This window comes from Cetorhinus maximus, chromosome 31 (assembly GCF_964194155.1).
Source record: "Cetorhinus maximus chromosome 31, sCetMax3.hap1.1, whole genome shotgun sequence".
Taxonomy (NCBI): Eukaryota; Metazoa; Chordata; class Chondrichthyes; order Lamniformes; family Cetorhinidae; genus Cetorhinus; species Cetorhinus maximus.
In genome coordinates, this window is record NC_135909.1 from 5,355,640 (window position 1) to 5,374,581 (window position 18,942).

Genomic DNA, 18,942 nt, shown 5'->3' on the forward strand with positions numbered 1-18,942 from the left:
TCAATCACACAGTGAGAGGGCTGCACTGTTTCAGGATCAGTCTCACAGTGAGAGCGCTGCACTGTTTCAGGGTCAGTCACACAGTGAGAGGGCTGCACTTTTTCAGGATCAGTCTCACAGTGAGAGGGCTGCACTGTTTCAGGATCAGTCACACGGTGAGAGGGCTGCACAGTTTCAGGATCAGTCACACAGTGAGAGGGCTGCACTTTTTCAGGGTCAGTCACACAGTGAGAGGGCTGCACTGTTTCAGTATCAATCACACAGTGAGAGGGCTGCACTGTTTCAGGATCAGTCACACAGTGAGAGGGCTGCACTGTTTCAGTATCAATCACACAGTGAGAGGGCTGCACTGTTTCAGTATCAGTCACACAGTGATAGGGCTGCACTGTTTCAGTATCAGTCACACAGTGAGAGGGCTGCACTGTTTCAGGGTCAGTCACACAGTGAGATGGCCGCACTGTTTCAGTATCAGTCGCACAGTTAGAGGGCTGCACTGTTTCAGGATCAGTCACACAGTGAGAGGGCTGCACTGTTTCAGGATCAGTCCCACAGTGAGAGGGCTGCACTGTTTCAGTATCAATCACACACTGAGAGGGCTGCACTGTTTCAGGATCAGTCACACAGTGAGAGGGCTGCACTGTTTCAGTAGCAATCACACAGTGAGAGGGCTTCACTGTTTCAGGATCAGTCACACAGTGAGAGTGCTGCACTGTTTCAGTATCAATCACACAGTGAGAGGGCTGCACTGTTTCAGGATCAGTCTCACAGTGAGAGTGCTGCACTGTTTCAGTATCAGTCACACGGTGAGAGGGCTGCACTGTTTCAGGATCAGTCACACAGTGAGAGGGCTGCACTTTTTCAGGGTCAGTCACACAGTGAGAGGGCTGCACTGTTTCAGTATCAATCACACAGTGAGAGGGCTGCACTGTTTCAGGGTCAGTCACACAGTTAGAGGGCTGCACTGTTTCAGGATCAGTCACACAGTGAGAGGGCTGCACTGTTTCAGGGTCAGTCACACAGTGAGAGGGCTGCACTGTTTCAGGGTCAGTCACACAGTGAGGGGGCTGCACTGTTTCAGGGTCAGTGACACAGTGAGAGGGCTGCACTGTTTCAGGATCAGTCACACAGTGAGAGGGCTGCACTTTTTCAGGATCAGTCTCACAGTGAGAGGGCTGCACTGTTTCAGTATCAGTCACACGCTGAGAGGGCTGCACTGTTTCAGGATCAGTCACACAGTGAGAGGGCTGCACTTTTTCAGGGTCAGTCACACAGTGAGAGAGCTGCATTGTTTCAGTATCAATCACACAGTGAGAGGGCTGCACTGTTTCAGGGTCAGTCACACATTGAGAGGGATGCACTGTTTCAGGATCAGCCACACAGTGAGAGGGATGCACTGTTTCAGGATCAGTCACACAGTGAGAGGGCTGCACTGTTTCAGGATCAGTCACACAGTGAGAGGGCTGCACTGTTTCAGTATCAATCACACACTGAGAGGGCTGCACTGTTTCAGGATCAGTCACACAGTGAGAGGGCTGCACTGTTTCAGTATCAATCACACAGTGAGAGGGCTGCACTGTTTCAGGATCAGTCACACAGTGAGAGGGCTGCACTGTTTCAATATCAATCACACAGTGAGAGGGCTGCACTGTTTCAGGATCAGTCACACAGTGAGAGGGCTGCACTGTTTCAGGGTCAGTCACACAGTGAGAGGGCTGCACTGTTTCAGGGTCAGTCACACAGTGAGAGGGCTGCACTGTTTCAGGATCAGTCACACAGTGAGAGGGCTGCACTGTTTCAGTATCAATCACACACTGAGAGGGCTGCACTGTTTCAGGATCAGTCACACAGTGAGAGGGCTGCACTGTTTCAGTATCAATCACACAGTGAGAGCGCTGCACTGTTTCAGGATCAGTCACACAGTGAGAGGGCTGCACTTATTCAGGATCAGTCTCACAGTGAGAGGGCTGCACTGTTTCAGGATCAGTCACACGGTGAGAGGGCTGCACTCTTTCAGGATCAGTCACACAGTGAGAGGGCTGCACTTTTTCAGGGTCAGTCACACAGTGAGAGGGCTGCACTGTTTCAGTATCAATCACACAGTGAGAGGGCTGCACTGTTTCAGTATCAGTCACACAGTGAGAGGGCTGCACAGTTTCAGGGTCAGTCACACAGTGAGAGGGCTGCACTGTTTCAGTATCAGTCACACAGTGAGAGGGCTGCACTGTTTCAGGGTCAGTCACACATTGAGAGGGCTGCACTGTTTCAGGATCAGCCACACAGTGAGAGGGCTGCACTGTTTCAGGATCAGTCACACAGTGAGAGGGCTGCACTGTTTCAGGTTCAGTCACACAGTGAGAGGGCTGCACTGTTTCAGTATCAATCACACACTGAGAGGGTTGCACTGTTTCAGGATCAGTCACACAGTGAGGGGGCTGCACTGTTTCAGGATCTGTCACACAGTGAGAGGGCTGCACTGTTTCAGGATCAGTCACACAGTGAGAGGGCTTCACTGTTTCAGGATCAGTCACACAGTGAGAGTGCTGCACTGTTTCAGTATCAATCACACAGTGAGAGGGCTGCACTGTTTCAGGATCAGTCTCACAGTGAGAGCGCTGCACTGTTTCAGGGTCAGTCACACAGTGAGAGGGCTGCACTGTTTCAGGATCAGTCACAAGGTGAGAGGGCTGCACTGTTTCAGTATCAGTCACAAGGTGAGAGGGCTGCACTGTTTCAGGATCAGTCACACAGTGAGAGGGCTGCACTTTTTCAGGGTCAGTCACACAGTGAGAGGGTTGCACTGTTTCAGTATCAATCACACAGTGAGATGGCTGCACTGTTTCAGTATCAGTCACACAGTGAGAGGGCTGCACTTTTTCAGGATCAGTCTCACAGTGAGAGGGCTGCACTGTTTCAGGATCAGTCACAAGGTGAGAGGGCTGCACTGTTTCAGGATCAGTCACACAGTGAGAGGGCTGCACTTTTTCAGGGTCAGTCACACAGTGAGAGGGTTGCACTGTTTCAGTATCAATCACACAGTGAGAGGGCTGCACTGTTTCAGTATCAGTCACACAGTGAGAGGGCTGCACTGTTTCAGGGTCAGTCACACAGTGAGCGGGCTGCACTGTTTCAGTATCAGTCACACAGTGAGAGGGCTGCACTGTTTCAGGGTCAGTCACACAGTGAGAGGGCTGCACTGTTTCAGGATCAGCCACACAGTGAGAGGGCTGCACTGTTTCAGGATCAGTCACACAGTGAGAGGGCTGCACTGTTTCAGGATCAGTCCCACAGTGAGAGGGCTGCACTGTTTCAGTATCAATCACACACTGAGAGGGCTGCACTGTTTCAGGATCAGTCACACAGTGAGAGGGCTGCACTGTTTCAGTAGCAATCACACAGTGAGAGGGCTTCACTGTTTCAGGATCAGTCACACAGTGAGAGTGCTGCACTGTTTCAGTATCAATCACACAGTGAGAGGGCTGCACTGTTTCAGGATCAGTCTCACAGTGAGAGGGCTGCACTGTTTCAGTATCAGTCACACGGTGAGAGGGCTGCACTGTTTCAGGATCAGTCACACAGTGAGAGGGCTGCACTTTTTCAGGGTCAGTCACACAGTGAGAGGGCTGCACTGTTTCAGTATCAATCACACAGTGAGAGGGCTGCACTGTTTCAGGGTCAGTCACACAGTTAGAGGGCTGCACTGTTTCAGGATCAGTCACACAGTGAGAGGGCTGCACTGTTTCAGGGTCAGTCACACAGTGAGAGGGCTGCACTTTTTCAGGGTCAGTCACACAGTGAGGGGGCTGCACTGTTTCAGGGTCAGTGACACAGTGAGAGGGCTGCACTGTTTCAGGATCAGTCACACAGTGAGAGGGCTGCACTTTTTCAGGATCAGTCTCACAGTGAGAGGGCTGCACTGTTTCAGGATCAGTCACACGCTGAGAGGGCTGCACTGTTTCAGGATCAGTCACACAGTGAGAGGGCTGCACTTTTTCAGGGTCAGTCACACAGTGAGAGGGCTGCACTGTTTCAGTATCAATCACACAGTGAGAGGGCTGCACTGTTTCAGTATCAGTCGCACAGTGAGAGTGCTGCACTGTTTCAGGGTCAGTCACACAGTGAGAGGGCTGCACTGTTTCAGTATCAGTCACACAGTGAGAGGGCTGCACTGTTTCAGGGTCAGTCACACATTGAGAGGGATGCACTGTTTCAGGATCAGCCACACAGTGAGAGGGCTGCACTGTTTCAGGATCAGTCACACAGTGAGAGGGCTGCACTGTTTCAGGATCAGTCCCACAGTGAGAGGGCTGCACTGTTTCAGTATCAATCACACAGTGAGAGGGCTGCAATGTTTCAGGATCAGTCACACAGTGAGAGGGCTGCACTGTTTCAGTATCAATCACACAGTGAGAGGGCTGCACTGTTTCAGGATCAGTCACACAGTGAGAGGGCTGCACTGTTTCAATATCAATCACACAGTGAGAGGGCTGCACTGTTTCAGGATCAGTCACACAGTGAGAGGGCTGCCCTGTTTCAGGGTCAGTCACACAGTGAGAGGGCTGCACTGTTTCAGGGTCATTCACACAGTGAGAGGGCTGCACTGTTTCAGGATCAGTCACACAGTGAGAGGGCTGCACTGTTTCAGTATCAATCACACACTGAGAGGGCTGCACTGTTTCAGGATCAGTCACACAGTGAGAGGGCTGCACTGTTTCAGTATCAATCACACAGTGAGAGGGCTGCACTGTTTCAGGATCAGCCACACAGTGAGAGGGCTGCACTGTTTCAGAATCAGTCACACAGTGAGAGGGCTGCACTGTTTCAGGATCAGTCACACAGTGAGAGGGCTGCACTGTTTCAGTATCAATCACACAGTGAGAGGGCTGCACTGTTTCAGGATCAGTCACACAGTGAGAGGGCTGCACTGTTTCAGTATCAATCACACAGTGAGAGGGCTGCACTGTTTCAGGATCAGTCACAGAGTGAGAGGGCTGCACTGTTTCAGGGTCAGTCACACAGTGAGAGGGCTGCACTGTTTCAGTATCAGTCACACAGTGAGAGGGCTGCACTGTTTCAGGGTCAGTCAGACAGTGAGAGGGCTGCACTGTTTCAGTATCAGTCACACAGTGAGATGGCTGCACTGTTTCAGGGTCAGTCAGACAGTGAGAGGGCTGCATTGTTTCAGTATCAATCACACAGTGAGAGGGATGCACTGTTTCAGGGTCAGTCACACAGTGAGAGTGCTGCACTGTTTCTGGATCAGTCACACAGTGAGAGGGCTGCACTGTTTCAGGGTCAGTCACACAGTCAGAGGGCTGCACTGTTTCAGGATCAGTCACACAGTGAGAGGGCTGCACTGTTTCAGGGTCAGTCACACAGTGAGAGGGCTGCACTGTTTCAGGGTCAGTCACACAGTGAGAGGGCTGCACTGTTTCAGGATCAGTCACACAGTGAGAGTGCTGCACTGTTTCAGGATCAGTCACACAGTGAGAGGGCTGCACTGTTTCAGGATCAGTCACACAGTGAGAGGGCTGCACTGTTTCAGGATCAGTCACACAGTGAGAGGGCTGCACTGTTTCATTATCAGTCACACAGTGAGAGGGCTGCACTGTTTCAGGATCAGTCACACAGTGAGTGGCCTGCACTGTTTCATGGTCAGTCACACAGTGTGAGGGCTGCACTGTTTCAGGATCAGTCACACAGTGAGAGGGCTGCACTGTTTCAGTATCATCACACAGTGAGAGGGCTGCACTGTTTCAGGATCAGTCACACAGCGAGAGGGCTGCACTGTTTCAGGATCAGTCACACAGTGAGAGGGCTGCACTGTTTCGGGGTCAGTCACACAGTGAGGGGGCTGCACGGTTCAGGATCAGTCACACAGTGAGAGGGCTGCACTGTTTCGGGATCAGTCACACAGTGAGAGGGCTGCACTGTTTCAGGATCAGTCACACAGTGAGAGGGCTGCACTGTTTCAGTATCAATCACACAGTGAGAGGGCTGCACTGTTTCAGTATCAGTCACACAGTGAGAGGGCTGCACTGTTTCAGTATCAGACACACAGTGAGAGGGCTGCACTGTTTCAGGGTCAGTCACACATTGAGAGGGCTGCACTGTTTCAGTATCAATCACACAGTGAGAGGGCTGCACTGTTTCAGGATCAGTCACACAGTGAGAGGGCTGCACTGTTTCAGGATCAGCCACACAGTGAGAGGGCTGCACTGTTTCAGTATCAGTCACACAGTGAGAGGGCTGCACTGTTTCAGTATCAGTCACACAGTGAGAGGGCTGCACTGTTTCAGGGTCAGTCACACATTGAGAGGGCTGCACTGTTTCAGGATCAGTCACACAGTGAGAGGGCTGCACTGTTTCAGGATCAGTCACACGGTGAGAGGGCTGCACTGTTTCAGGATCAGTCACACAGTGAGAGGGCTGCACTTTTTCAGGGTCAGTCACACAGTGAGAGGGCTGCACTGTTTCAGTATCAATCACACAGTGAGAGGGCTGCACTGTTTCAGTATCAGTCACACAGTGAGAGGGCTGCACTGTTTCAGGGTCAGTCACACAGTGAGAGGGCTGCACTGTTTCAGTATCAGTCACACAGTGAGAGGGCTGCACTGTTTCAGTATCAGTCACACAGTGAGAGGGCTGCACTGTTTCAGTATCAGTCACACAGTGAGAGGGCTGCACTGTTTCAGGGTCAGTCACACATTGAGAGGGCTGCACTGTTTCAGGATCAGTCACACAGTGAGAGGGATTCACTGTTTCAGTATCAGTCACACAGTGAGAGTGCTGCACTGTTTCAGTATCAATCACACAGTGAGAGGGCTGCACTGTTTCAGGATAAGTCACACAGTGAGAGCGCTGCAATGTTTCAGGGTCAGTCACACAGTGAGAGGGCTGCACTGTTTCAGGATCAGCCACACAGTGAGAGGGCTGCACTGTTTATGGATCAGTCACACAGTGAGAGGGCTGCACTGTTTCAGAGTCCGTCACACAGTGAGAGGGCTGCACTGTTTCAGGGTCAGTCACTCAGTGAGGGGGCTGCACTGTTTCAGGGTCAGTGACACAGTGAGAGGGCTGCAATGTTTCAGGATCAGTCACACAGTGAGAGGGCTGCACTATTTCAGGATCAGTCTCACAGTGAGAGGGCTGCACTGTTTCAGTATCAGTCACACGGTGAGAGGGCTGCACTGTTTCAGGATCAGTCACACAGTGAGAGGGCTGCACTGTTTCAGTATCAGTCACACAGTTAGAGGGCTGCACTGTTTCAGGATCAGTAACACAGTGAGAGGGCTGCACTGTTTCAGGGTCAGTCACACAGTGAGAGGGCTGCACTGTTTCAGGGTCAGTCAAACAGTGAGGGGGCTGCACTGTTTCCGGGTCAGTGACACAGTGAGAGGGCTGCACTGTTTCAGGATCAGTCACACAGTGAGAGGGCTGCACTTTTTCAGGATCAGTCTCACAGTGAGAGGGCTGCACTGTTTCAGGATCAGTCACACGCTGATAGGGCTGCACTGTTTCAGGATCAGTCACACAGTGAGAGGGCTGCACTGTTTCAGGATCAGTCACACAGTGAGAGGGCTGCACTGTTTCAGTATCAATCACACACTGAGAGGGCTGCACTGTTTCAGGATCAGTCACACAGTGAGAGGGCTGCACTGTTTCAGTATCAATCACACACTGAGAGGGCTGCACTGTTTCAGGATCAGTCACACAGTGAGAGGGCTGCACTGTTTCAGTAGCAATCACACAGTGAGAGGGCTTCACTGTTTCAGGATCAGTCACACAGTGAGAGGGCTGCACTGTTTCAGGATCAGTCTCACAGTGAGAGGGCTGCACTGTTTCAGTATCAATCACACAGTGAGAGGGCTGCACTGTTTCAGGATCAGTCTCACAGTGAGAGGGCTGCACTGTTTCAGTATCAGTCACACGGTGAGAGGGCTGCACTTTTTCAGGGTCAGTCACACAGTGAGAGGGCTGCACTTTTTCAGGGTCAGTCACACAGTGAGAGGGCTGCACTGTTTCAGTATCAATCACACAGTGAGAGGGCTGCACTGTTTCAGGGTCAGTCACACAGTTAGAGGGCTGCACTGTTTCAGGATCAGTCACACAGTGAGAGGGCTGCACTGTTTCAGGGTCAGTCACACAGTGAGAGGGCTGCACTTTTTCAGGGTCAGTCACACAGTGAGGGGGCTGCACTGTTTCAGGGTCAGTGACACAGTGAGAGGGCTGCACTGTTTCAGGATCAGTCACACAGTGAGAGGGCTGCACTTTTTCAGGATCAGTATCACAGTGAGAGGGCTGCACTGTTTCAGGATCAGTCACACAGTGAGAGGGCTGCACTGTTTCAGGATCAGTCACACAGTGAGAGGGCTGCACTTTTTCAGGGTCAGTCACACAGTGAGAGGGCTGCACTGTTTCAGTATCAATCACACAGTGAGAGGGCTGCACTGTTTCAGTATCAGTCGCACAGTGAGAGTGCTGCACTGTTTCAGGGTCAGTCACACAGTGAGAGGGCTGCACTGTTTCAGTATCAGTCACACAGTGAGAGGGCTGCACTGTTTCAGGGTCAGTCACACATTGAGAGGGATGCACTGTTTCAGGATCAGCCACACAGTGAGAGGGCTGCACTGTTTCAGGATCAGTCACACAGTGAGAGGGCTGCACTGTTTCAGGATCAGTCCCACAGTGAGAGGGCTGCACTGTTTCAGTATCAATCACACAGTGAGAGGGCTGCAATGTTTCAGGATCAGTCACACAGTGAGAGGGCTGCACTGTTTCAGTATCAATCACACAGTGAGAGGGCTGCACTGTTTCAGGATCAGTCACACAGTGAGAGGGCTGCACTGTTTCAATATCAATCACACAGTGAGAGGGCTGCACTGTTTCAGGATCAGTCACACAGTGAGAGGGCTGCCCTGTTTCAGGGTCAGTCACACAGTGAGAGGGCTGCACTGTTTCAGGGTCATTCACACAGTGAGAGGGCTGCACTGTTTCAGGATCAGTCACACAGTGAGAGGGCTGCACTGTTTCAGTATCAATCACACACTGAGAGGGCTGCACTGTTTCAGGATCAGTCACACAGTGAGAGGGCTGCACTGTTTCAGTATCAATCACACAGTGAGAGGGCTGCACTGTTTCAGGATCAGCCACACAGTGAGAGGGCTGCACTGTTTCAGAATCAGTCACACAGTGAGAGGGCTGCACTGTTTCAGGATCAGTCACACAGTGAGAGGGCTGCACTGTTTCAGTATCAATCACACAGTGAGAGGGCTGCACTGTTTCAGGATCAGTCACACAGTGAGAGGGCTGCACTGTTTCAGTATCAATCACACAGTGAGAGGGCTGCACTGTTTCAGGATCAGTCACAGAGTGAGAGGGCTGCACTGTTTCAGGGTCAGTCACACAGTGAGAGGGCTGCACTGTTTCAGTATCAGTCACACAGTGAGAGGGCTGCACTGTTTCAGGGTCAGTCAGACAGTGAGAGGGCTGCACTGTTTCAGTATCAGTCACACAGTGAGATGGCTGCACTGTTTCAGGGTCAGTCAGACAGTGAGAGGGCTGCATTGTTTCAGTATCAATCACACAGTGAGAGGGCTGCACTGTTTCAGGGTCAGTCACACAGTGAGAGTGCTGCACTGTTTCTGGATCAGTCACACAGTGAGAGGGCTGCACTGTTTCAGGGTCAGTCACACAGTGAGAGGGCTGCACTGTTTCAGGATCAGTCACACAGTGAGAGGGCTGCACTGTTTCAGGGTCAGTCACACAGTGAGAGGGCTGCACTGTTTCAGGGTCAGTCACACAGTGAGAGGGCTGCACTGTTTCAGGATCAGTCACACAGTGAGAGTGCTGCACTGTTTCAGGATCAGTCACACAGTGAGAGGGCTGCACTGTTTCAGGATCAGTCACACAGTGAGAGGGCTGCACTGTTTCATTATCAGTCACACAGTGAGAGGGCTGCACTGTTTCAGGATCAGTCACACAGTGAGTGGCCTGCACTGTTTCATGGTCAGTCACACAGTGTGAGGGCTGCACTGTTTCAGGATCAGTCACACAGTGAGAGGGCTGCACTGTTTCAGTATCATCACACAGTGAGAGGGCTGCACTGTTTCAGGATCAGTCACACAGCGAGAGGGCTGCACTGTTTCAGGATCAGTCACACAGTGAGAGGGCTGCACTGTTTCGGGGTCAGTCACACAGTGAGGGGGCTGCACGGTTCAGTATCAGTCACACAGTGAGAGGGCTGCACTGTTTCGGGATCAGTCACACAGTGAGAGGGCTGCACTGTTTCAGGATCAGTCACACAGTGAGAGGGCTGCACTGTTTCAGTATCAATCATACAGTGAGAGGGCTGCACTGTTTCAGTATCAGTCACACAGTGAGAGGGCTGCACTGTTTCAGTATCAATCACACACTGAGAGGGCTGCACTGTTTCAGGATCAGTCACACAGTGAGAGGGCTGCACTGTTTCAGTATCAATCACACACTGAGAGGGCTGCACTGTTTCAGGATCAGTCACACAGTGAGAGGGCTGCACTGTTTCAGTAGCAATCACACAGTGAGAGGGCTTCACTGTTTCAGGATCAGTCACACAGTGAGAGGGCTGCACTGTTTCAGGATCAGTCTCACAGTGAGAGGGCTGCACTGTTTCAGTATCAATCACACAGTGAGAGGGCTGCACTGTTTCAGGATCAGTCTCACAGTGAGAGGGCTGCACTGTTTCAGTATCAGTCACACGGTGAGAGGGCTGCACTTTTTCAGGGTCAGTCACACAGTGAGAGGGCTGCACTTTTTCAGGGTCAGTCACACAGTGAGAGGGCTGCACTGTTTCAGTATCAATCACACAGTGAGAGGGCTGCACTGTTTCAGGGTCAGTCACACAGTTAGAGGGCTGCACTGTTTCAGGATCAGTCACACAGTGAGAGGGCTGCACTGTTTCAGGGTCAGTCACACAGTGAGAGGGCTGCACTTTTTCAGGGTCAGTCACACAGTGAGGGGGCTGCACTGTTTCAGGGTCAGTGACACAGTGAGAGGGCTGCACTGTTTCAGGATCAGTCACACAGTGAGAGGGCTGCACTTTTTCAGGATCAGTATCACAGTGAGAGGGCTGCACTGTTTCAGGATCAGTCACACAGTGAGAGGGCTGCACTGTTTCAGGATCAGTCACACAGTGAGAGGGCTGCACTTTTTCAGGGTCAGTCACACAGTGAGAGGGCTGCACTGTTTCAGTATCAATCACACAGTGAGAGGGCTGCACTGTTTCAGTATCAGTCGCACAGTGAGAGTGCTGCACTGTTTCAGGGTCAGTCACACAGTGAGAGGGCTGCACTGTTTCAGTATCAGTCACACAGTGAGAGGGCTGCACTGTTTCAGGGTCAGTCACACATTGAGAGGAATGCACTGTTTCAGGATCAGCCACACAGTGAGAGGGCTGCACTGTTTCAGGATCAGTCACACAGTGAGAGGGCTGCACTGTTTCAGGATCAGTCCCACAGTGAGAGGGCTGCACTGTTTCAGTATCAATCACACAGTGAGAGGGCTGCAATGTTTCAGGATCAGTCACACAGTGAGAGGGCTGCACTGTTTCAGTATCAATCACACAGTGAGAGGGCTGCACTGTTTCAGGATCAGTCACACAGTGAGAGGGCTGCACTGTTTCAATATCAATCACACAGTGAGAGGGCTGCACTGTTTCAGGATCAGTCACACAGTGAGAGGGCTGCCCTGTTTCAGGGTCAGTCACACAGTGAGAGGGCTGCACTGTTTCAGGGTCATTCACACAGTGAGAGGGCTGCACTGTTTCAGGATCAGTCACACAGTGAGAGGGCTGCACTGTTTCAGTATCAATCACACACTGAGAGGGCTGCACTGTTTCAGGATCAGTCACACAGTGAGAGGGCTGCACTGTTTCAGTATCAATCACACAGTGAGAGGGCTGCACTGTTTCAGGATCAGCCACACAGTGAGAGGGCTGCACTGTTTCAGAATCAGTCACACAGTGAGAGGGCTGCACTGTTTCAGGATCAGTCACACAGTGAGAGGGCTGCACTGTTTCAGTATCAATCACACAGTGAGAGGGCTGCACTGTTTCAGGATCAGTCACACAGTGAGAGGGCTGCACTGTTTCAGTATCAATCACACAGTGAGAGGGCTGCACTGTTTCAGGATCAGTCACAGAGTGAGAGGGCTGCACTGTTTCAGGGTCAGTCACACAGTGAGAGGGCTGCACTGTTTCAGTATCAGTCACACAGTGAGAGGGCTGCACTGTTTCAGGGTCAGTCAGACAGTGAGAGGGCTGCACTGTTTCAGTATCAGTCACACAGTGAGATGGCTGCACTGTTTCAGGGTCAGTCAGACAGTGAGAGGGCTGCATTGTTTCAGTATCAATCACACAGTGAGAGGGCTGCACTGTTTCAGGGTCAGTCACACAGTGAGAGTGCTGCACTGTTTCTGGATCAGTCACACAGTGAGAGGGCTGCACTGTTTCAGGGTCAGTCACACAGTGAGAGGGCTGCACTGTTTCAGGATCAGTCACACAGTGAGAGGGCTGCACTGTTTCAGGGTCAGTCACACAGTGAGAGGGCTGCACTGTTTCAGGGTCAGTCACACAGTGAGAGGGCTGCACTGTTTCAGGATCAGTCACACAGTGAGAGTGCTGCACTGTTTCAGGATCAGTCACACAGTGAGAGGGCTGCACTGTTTCAGGATCAGTCACACAGTGAGAGGGCTGCACTGTTTCAGGATCAGTCACACAGTGAGAGGGCTGCACTGTTTCATTATCAGTCACACAGTGAGAGGGCTGCACTGTTTCAGGATCAGTCACACAGTGAGTGGCCTGCACTGTTTCATGGTCAGTCACACAGTGTGAGGGCTGCACTGTTTCAGGATCAGTCACACAGTGAGAGGGCTGCACTGTTTCAGTATCATCACACAGTGAGAGGGCTGCACTGTTTCAGGATCAGTCACACAGCGAGAGGGCTGCACTGTTTCAGGATCAGTCACACAGTGAGAGGGCTGCACTGTTTCGGGGTCAGTCACACAGTGAGGGGGCTGCACGGTTCAGGATCAGTCACACAGTGAGAGGGCTGCACTGTTTCGGGATCAGTCACACAGTGAGAGGGCTGCACTGTTTCAGGATCAGTCACACAGTGAGAGGGCTGCACTGTTTCAGTATCAATCATACAGTGAGAGGGCTGCACTGTTTCAGTATCAGTCACACAGTGAGAGGGCTGCACTGTTTCAGGGTCAGTCACACATTGAGAGGGCTGCACTGTTTCAGGATCAGCCACACAGTGAGAGGGCTGCACTGTTTCAGTATCAGTCACACAGTGAGAGGGCTGCACTGTTTCAGTATCAGTCACACAGTGAGAGGGCTGCACTGTTTCAGGGTCAGTCACACATTGAGAGGGCTGCACTGTTTCAGGATCAGTCACAAAGTGAGAGGGCTGCACTGTTTCAGGATCAGTCACACGGTGAGAGGGCTGCACTGTTTCAGGATCAGTCACACAGTGAGAGGGCTGCACTTTTTCAGGGTCAGTCACACAGTGAGAGGGCTGCACTGTTTCAGTATCAATCACACAGTGAGAGGGCTGCACTGTTTCAGGATCAGTCACACAGTGAGAGGGCTGCACTTTTTCAGGGTCAGTCACACAGTGAGAGGGCTGCACTGTTTCAGTATCAATCACACAGTGAGAGGGCTGCACTGTTTCAGTATCAATCACACAGTGAGAGGGCTGCACTGTTTCAGGATCAGTCACACAGTGAGAGTGCTGCACTGTTTCAGGATCAGTCACACAGTAAGACGGCTGCACTGTTTCAGGATCTGTCACACAGTGAGGGGGCTGCACTGTTTCAGTATCAGTCACACAGTGAGAGGGCTGCACTGTTTCAGGGTCAGTCACACAGTGAGAGGGCTGCACTGTTTCAGTATCAGTCACACAGTGAGAGGGCTGCACTGTTTCAGGATCAGTCACACAGTGAGAGGGCTGCACTGTTTCAGGATCAGTCACACAGTGAGAGGGCTGCACTGTTTCAGTATCAGTCACACAGTGAGAGGGCTGCACTGTTTCAGGATCAGTCACACAGTGAGAGGGCTGCACTGTTTCAGGATCAGTCACACAGTGAGAGGGCTGCACTGTTTCAGTATCAGTCACACAGTGAGAGGGCTGCACTGTTTCAGGATCAGTCACACAGTGAGAGGGCTGCACTGTTTCAGGATCAGTCACACAGTGAGAGGGCTGCACTGTTTCAGGGTCAGTCACACATTGAGAGGGCTGCACTGTTTCAGGATCAGCCACACAGTGAGAGGGCTGCACTGTTTCAGTATCAGTCACACAGTGAGAGGGCTGCACTGTTTCAGGGTCAGTCACACAGTGAGAGGGCTGCACTGTTTCAGGGTCAGTCACACAGTGAGAGGGCTGCACTGTTTCAGTATCAGTCACACAGTGAGAGGGCTGCACTGTTTCAGGGTCAGTCACACAGTGAGAGGGCTGCACTGTTTCAGTATCAGTCACACAGTGAGAGGGCTGCACTGTTTCAGGGTCAGTCACACATTGAGAGGGCTGCACTGTTTCAGGATCAGCCACACAGTGAGAGGGCTGCACTGTTTCAGGATCAGCCACACAGTGAGAGGGCTGCACTGTTTCAGGATCAGTCACACAGTGAGAGGGCTGCACTGTTTCAGGATCAGTCACACAGTGAGAGGGCTGCACTGTTTCAGGGTCAGACACACAGTGAGAAGGCTGCACTGTTTCAGGATCAGTCACACAGTGAGAGGGCTGCACTGTTTCAGGATCAGTCACAGAGTGAGAGGGCTGCACTGTTTCAGTATCAGTCACACACTGAGAGGGCTGCACTGTTTCAGGATCAGTCACACAGTGAGAGGGATTGACTGTTTCAGTATCAGTCACACAGTGAGAGTGCTGCACTGTTTCAGTATCAATCACACAGTGAGAGGGCTGCACTGTTTCAGGATAAGTCACACAGTGAGAGCGCTGCAATGTTTCAGGGTCAGTCACACAGTGAGAGGGCTGCACTGTTTCAGGATCAGCCACACAGTGAGAGGGCTGCACTGTTTATGGATCAGTCACACAGTGAGAGGGCTGCACTGTTTCAGAGTCCGTCACACAGTGAGAGGGCTGCACTGTTTCAGGGTCAGTCACTCAGTGAGGGGGCTGCACTGTTTCAGGGTCAGTGACACAGTGAGAGGGCTGCAATGTTTCAGGATCAGTCACACAGTGAGAGGGCTGCACTATTTCAGGATCAGTCTCACAGTGAGAGGGCTGCACTGTTTCAGTATCAGTCACACGGTGAGAGGGCTGCACTGTTTCAGGATCAGTCACACAGTGAGAGGGCTGCACTGTTTCAGTATCAGTCACACAGTTAGAGGGCTGCACTGTTTCAGGATCAGTAACACAGTGAGAGGGCTGCACTGTTTCAGGGTCAGTCACACAGTGAGAGGGCTGCACTGTTTCAGGGTCAGTCAAACAGTGAGGGGGCTGCACTGTTTCCGGGTCAGTGACACAGTGAGAGGGCTGCACTGTTTCAGGATCAGTCACACAGTGAGAGGGCTGCACTTTTTCAGGATCAGTCTCACAGTGAGAGGGCTGCACTGTTTCAGGATCAGTCACACGCTGATAGGGCTGCACTGTTTCAGGATCAGTCACACAGTGAGAGGGCTGCACTGTTTCAGGATCAGTCACACAGTGAGAGGGCTGCACTGTTTCAGTATCAATCACACACTGAGAGGGCTGCACTGTTTCAGGATCAGTCACACAGTGAGAGGGCTGCACTGTTTCAGTATCAATCACACAGTGAGAGGGCTGCACTGTTTCAGGATCAGCCACACAGTGAGAGGGATGCACTGTTTCAGAATCAGTCACACAGTGAGAGGGCTGCACTGTTTCAGGATCAGTCACACAGTGAGAGGGCTGCACTGTTTCAGTATCAATCACACAGTGAGAGGGCTGCACTGTTTCAGGATCAGTCACACAGTGAGAGGGCTGCACTGTTTCAGGGTCAGTCACACAGTGATAGTGCTGCACTGTTTCAGGATCAGTAACACAGTGAGAGGGCTGCATTGTTTCAGTATCAATCACACAGTGAGAGGGCTGCACTGTTTCAGGGTCAGTCACACAGTGAGAGGGCTGCACTGTTTCAGGATCAGTCACACAGTGAGAGAGCTGCACTGTTTCAGTATCAGTCACACAGTGAGAGGGCTGCACTGTTTCAGGGTCAGTCACACAGTGAGAGGGCTGCACTGTTTCAGGATCAGTCACACAGTGAGAGGGCTGCACTGTTTCAGGATCAGTCACACAGTGAGAGGGCTGCACTGTTTCAGGATCAGTCGCACAGTGAGAGGGCTGCACTGTTTCAGGATCAGTCACACAGTGAGAGGGCTGCACTGTTTCATTATCAGTCACACAGTGAGAGGGCTGCACTGTTTCAGGATCAGTCACACAGTGAGTGGCCTGCACTGTTTCATGGTCAGTCACACAGTGAGAGGGCTGCATTGTTTCAGGATCAGTCACACAGTGAGAGGGCTGCACTGTTTCAGTATCAATCACACAGTGAGAGGGCTGCACTGTTTCAGGATCAGTCACACAGTGAGAGGGCTGCACTGTTTCAGTATCAATCACACAGTGAGAGGGCTGCACTGTTTCAGGATCAGTCACACAGTCAGAGGGCTGCACTGTTTCAGGATCAGTCACACAGTGAGAGGGCTGCACTGTTTCAGTATCAATCACACAGTGAGAGGGCTGCACTGTTTCAGGATCAGTCACAGAGTGAGAGGGCTGCACTGTTTCAGGGTCAGTCACACAGCGAGAGGGCTGCACTGTTTCAGTATCAGTCACACAGTGAGATGGCTGCACTGTTTCAGAGTCAGTCACACAGTGAGTGCGCTGCACTGTTTCAGGATCAGTCACACAGTGAGAGGGCTGCACTGTTTCAGGGTCAGTCACACAGTGAGAGGGCTGCACTGTTTCAGGATCAGCCACACAGTGAGAGGGCTGCACTGTTTCAGGATCAGTCACACAGTGAGAGGGCTGCACTGTTTCAGGATCAGTCACACAGTGAGAGGGCTGCACTGTTTCAGTATCAATCACACAGTGAGAGGGCTGCACTGTTTCAGGATCAGTCACACAGTGAGAGGGCTGCACTGTTTCAGTATCAATCACACAGTGAGAGGGCTGCACTGTTTCAGGATCAGTCACAGAGTGAGAGGGCTGCACTGTTTCAGGGTCAGTCACACAGCGAGAGGGCTGCACTGTTTCAGTATCAGTCACACAGTGAGAGGGCTGCATTGTTTCAGTATCAATCACACAGCGAGAGGGCTGCACTGTTTCAGTATCAGTCACACATTGAGAGGGCTGCACTATTTCAGGATCAGTCACACAGTGAGAGGGCTGCACTGTTTCAGTATCAGTCACACAGTGAGAGGGCTGCACTGTTTCAGGATCAGTCACACAGTGAGAGGGCTGCACTGTTTCAGGATCAGTCACACAGTGAGAGGGCTGCACTGTTTCAGGATCAGCCACACAGTGAGAGGGCTGCATTGTTTCAGGATCAGTCACACAGTGAGAGGGCTGCACTGTTTCAGGATCAGTCACACAGTGAGAGGGCTGCACTGTTTCAGGATCAGTCACACAGTGAGAGGGCTGCACTGTTTCAGTATCAATCACACAGTGAGAGGGCTGCAATGTTTCAGGATCAGTCACACAGTGAGAGGGCTGCACTGTTTCAGGATCAGTCACACAGTGAGAGGGCTGCACTGTTTCAGGATCAGTCACACAGTGAGAGGGCTGCACTGTTTCAGGATCAGTCACACAGTGAGAGGGCTGCACTGTTTCAGTATCAATCACACAGTGAGAGGGCTGCAATGTTTCAGGATCAGTCACACAGTGAGAGGGCTGCACTGTTTCAGGATCAGTCACACAGTGAGAGGGCTGCACTGTTTCAGGATCAGTCACACAGTGAGAGGGCTGCACTGTTTCAGGGTCAGTCACACAGTGAGAGGGCTGCACTGTTTCAGTATCAATCACACAGTGAGAGGGCTGCAATGTTTCAGGATCAGTCACACAGTGAGAGGGCTGCACTGTTTCAGTATCAATCACACAGTGAGAGGGCTGCACTGTTTCAGGATCAGTCACACAGTGAGAGGGCTGCACTGTTTCAGGGTCAGTCACACAGTGAGAGGGCTGCACTGTTTCAGGATCAGCCACACAGTGTGAGAGGGCTGCACTGTTTCAGTATCAATCACACAGTGAGAGTGCTTCACTGTTTCAGGATCAGTCACACAGTGAGAGGGCTGCACTGTTTCAGTATCAATCACACAGTGAGAGGGCTGCACTGTTTCAGGATCAGTCACAGAGTGAGATGGCTGCACTGTTTCAGGGTCAGTCACACAGCGAGAGGGCTGCACTGTTTCAGTATCAGTCACACAGTGAGATGGCTGCACTGTTTCAGGGTCAGTCAGACAGTGAGAGGGCTGCATTGTTTCAGTATCAATCACACAGTGAGAGGGCTGCACTGTTTCAGGGTCAGTCACACAGTGAAAGTGCTGCACTGTTTCAGGATCAGTCACACAGTGAGAGGGCTGCACTGTTTCAGGGTCAGTCACACAGTGAGAGTGCTGCACTGTTTCAGTATCAGTCACACAGTGAGAGGGCTGCACTGTTTCAGGATCAGTCACAAAGTGAGAGGGCTGCACTGTTTCAGGATCAGTCACACAGTGAGAGGGCTGCACTGTTTCTGGATCAGTCACACAGTGAGAGGGCTGCATTGTTTCAGGATCAGTCACACAGTGAGAGGGCTGCACTGTTTCATGGTCAGTCTCACAGTGAGAGGGCTGCACTGTTTCAGTATCAGTCACAGTGTGAGAGGGCTGCACTGTTTCAGGGTCAGTCACACAGTGAGAGAGCTGCACTGTTTCATGGTCAGTCTCAC

At 51.7% G+C, this 18,942-nt stretch overlaps 1 protein-coding gene across 1 annotated transcript in view; it reads left to right on the forward strand.

Annotated features, from left to right (window-relative positions):
- nrxn2b (neurexin 2b) overlaps positions 1-18,942 on the forward strand; it is a 1,731,499-nt gene that overhangs the window by 1,360,356 nt on the left and 352,201 nt on the right. The window lies entirely within an intron of this gene.